The following is a 3,394-nucleotide window of genomic DNA, read 5'->3' as shown; positions in this document are numbered from 1 at the left end:
TTGCAAACTGTCTGATTCTTTGACACCCTGATGCAGCAAGCACAGTTACAACATGGCAGGTGCACACCAGCTTCGAAAATCCTTGGGTAACAACCACAAGAACCCTGGTGATTGTCAACTATCACTTTTTCGCTGTATTTCAATCATCCTGCCTGAACCTGGGGTCTGAGGGATGCTATTCAAGCTCTTGTGTCTTTCCCATCCAGAGAAAGATTAACGGTGAGGCCCTGGGAGAGACCATGGTGAAGGCTGTTATTTTTTGCAAAATGTGTGGAAGTGAGGTATGCTAGGCTATCACTTAAGACTGCCATCTCTGTTCACGTTGGCCTTGTTACCCTTCCTTTCATGCCACATAGCACCCCAATGGTCACCAGCATTTTGGGAATCCGGTTATGCTTAAGTGTGGCTATGGAGAAAGACATTTATGTGAGGTTCATATTCATATCCATGAACAGTGAAGGTACTGCTACCCAACTCAATCTAGGAAAATTCCAGAAACAGCCTGTTCCCAAAATAGTAACTGATGCTCCAGGCAGAACGGCTCATAATTACACCAGGAAAGACTGGATGATAACTGCTACAACCTTGTGTGAACCACACACTACCAGGCTAAGCATATTATAAACCTGATTTCATTTAATTCTTAGAACAACAGATGTTTTCTGTTTACGTCACTTGTTTCCCCAACGCCTAGAAAAGTAGCTGTGCAATAAATATTTATGAAACTGATGAATAACCAACAGAATAATAGGCAAGGACATTAAAATAAGGTCCCAAAGAAGAAATATAATGGACCAATAAATACTAGCAACCAATGAAATGGAAAATGCAACAGAAGTATTTTCTATCTAACACACTGGCAAAGTTTCATATGTTTCACTTTTTTATGACAACATATTTTAATGTGGAAAAGTGTTATAGGAAAAGGTTGTATGGGTACAAATTGGTACTGACTTTTTGGGTGGCAATCTGGCCATATGGATAAACACCCTTAAAATATTCATAGTCCCTGACCACAATTTTCAATGTCTGAAAATTGATTCTAAGTATTGGGGATTTATAGAGAGATGTTATATATGAAGATTTTTATCATGTTATTCAAAAAGCAGAAGAAATAATATGAATCCAAGTGTCCATTTCAGTGGTTAAATATTAAATGCTGACATAAAATTTGGTCGATTCATGTACTAAACTATTATGTAGTCATTTAAAATCATGGCTTTAAAATAGCATTTAATGAAAGTAAAATACACTAGTTATGTTGAGTTAAACAAAACAAATTGTATGGCATGATCTCAATTTTGTGCAATTCTATGATGTCTGTATGACTACATCTCTCCACTGAAAAAAGTCTAGGAGACTACCCATAGAATATAAAGAGTAGTTATCTCTATGTGATGGAATTATAGGTAATTTTGTGGTTTTGTCCCATACATTTCCATTTTCCCCCCAAATTTTCTAAAAGAAGCCATTTCTTTCTAGAAATATTCATTAATTTTTAATATTGTAAAAAATGTGAAAACATATAGGAAAGCTAAGGGATGGGGTTTATTTTTATGGCAATTATTCAGAGAAGAGATAATTTATCTATTGTCTTTCCAAGTTAGTATCTTCAACTTTCTCATCAGGAAAACAGGGCATTTGATTCTTTCTATGATAACAGTGTGACAACTAGGAGCCACCTGTAGTCCGCAGACATCTTTTGTTTACATCTTTAAGATGTGAATCTGAATACTTTGGGGTAGAGTCTACCTTTTGCAGTTTGCCACAGTCCTCAGTCCTCCATACAGTCTTACACAATCATGTCTTAATTCTCTGTCTTGGATTTGCAGACCTCTAATGCATTTATCTATTTCAGTGAACAAAGTTTGCCAAAAGTAGAAATCCAAATTAGAATAGGAAGTGCCCATAAGCCTTCTTCCTAATTTATGCATCCACCTGCACATTATTTACCCCTCACCTATATATACTTCTGGTTCTGTTGCAATCAGGGCCTTTCAGAAGTTTTAGCTGCTTTGTAAGCAGCATGGTAAACACAGTGTCTTTATGAGCTCAGGTAGCTATAACAAAGTATCATAGACTGGGTAACTTATAAAAAACAGAAACTTATTTCTCAAAGTTCTAGAGGTTGGAAGTCCAAGGTCAAAGTGCCAGTATTGTTAGGTTCTGGTGACAGCTCTCTTCCTGGTTGTGGACTGCCTACTTCTCCTTGTATCCTTACATGGAAAGAGGAGAGAGAAAGGAAGTTTCTTATGACTCTTACGAGGGCACTAATTCCATTCCTGAGGAGTCCACCCCTATGACATCATCTAATCCTAATTACCTCCCAAATATCCTCTCTCCTAATACATCTTGGGGGTAGATCTTTGGCATATGAATTTTGGAGGATATACTATTCAGCCCATAATACACAGTTCATGGTGTTGCTATTTATTGAATGCCTAGAATGTGCCAGAAAACATGCTAAGTATTTATAAGCACCTTTAATCCTTTTCTAGGATAACAATTCTAGAAAGCTATTTTTATTTTATTTTTATTTGTATAAATGGTCAAACAAGCACAAAAGGATTAAACAACATAAATGAGTGAATACTTACTGAGAATGTGCCAGGCCCAGAGCCAAGCTCTATGGTGCCAAAGCCTACTTCTTTCCTCTGCACCACACTGCTCTCTATCCCAAAGTTTCCTCTATTTTATACCCCCTCACCTCTTCCAATAAGAGTAATCCTGTTCAAAGTCTGGCTTAATAAAATAGTTTTCAGCTTTGCGCAGTGGCAGTATCGTAGCCAATGAGGCTTATCCGAGGCGCGATTATTGCTAATTGAAAACTTTCCCTAAAATAGTTTTCAATTTTAATTTAGTTATTACTTGTTATTTTAACTTGTAGTTCTGGAGAGGAATCTTAACTAATAAGAATGGCAGGTGAATTGGCTTTAGGTTAGGGATAAATGCGGGATTCATAGACCCTTTTATACAACAGTGCCAAAGTGTTGTCCTCCTTGTTTTCCTAGCTGCTAACTGCATGAAGGAACTGGAGAAAAGGAATGGAATTATCACAGAAGGCAATTTTACCATTAATATAATACAGAAAATAATCAATGAAAAAAGACAGCCTAGAAATCATAAAGAGAGTGGCTCAGTCCGGAATCAAGGCTGCTTTAATGAACGTATCTGGGTACCTGGGCACAAAGCAAGTGTCCCAAAGCAGAAATAATAACAGGTAGCCTTCTGTCTTCCTGTGGAACTTAGTTCACTTTCAAGCCTCACCTGGGCAAGGCATTCCAACTATTCCTCCTAGGGCTTTATTTCTTCAGTGTCCTAAATGTGTGTGCAAGGAGATGCTCTTTGGTTCTCCTGCTATAGACCCAGTCTGTATGAGAACAGTATCTTGATT

At 37.5% G+C, this 3,394-nt stretch overlaps 1 pseudogene; it reads left to right on the top strand.

Moving 5' to 3' along the window:
• Positions 1 to 2,760: 2,760 nt before the first annotated feature.
• Positions 2,761 to 2,889, top strand: LOC132006258 (U4 spliceosomal RNA; annotated as a pseudogene).
• Positions 2,890 to 3,394: the final 505 nt, after the last annotated feature.

The sequence above is a fragment of the Mustela nigripes genome, chromosome 17 (genome assembly GCF_022355385.1).
Source record: "Mustela nigripes isolate SB6536 chromosome 17, MUSNIG.SB6536, whole genome shotgun sequence".
Taxonomy (NCBI): domain Eukaryota; kingdom Metazoa; phylum Chordata; class Mammalia; order Carnivora; family Mustelidae; genus Mustela; species Mustela nigripes.
The sequence above is the reverse complement of the archived record's forward strand: the minus strand, read 5'-3'. Positions and strand labels throughout refer to the sequence as shown.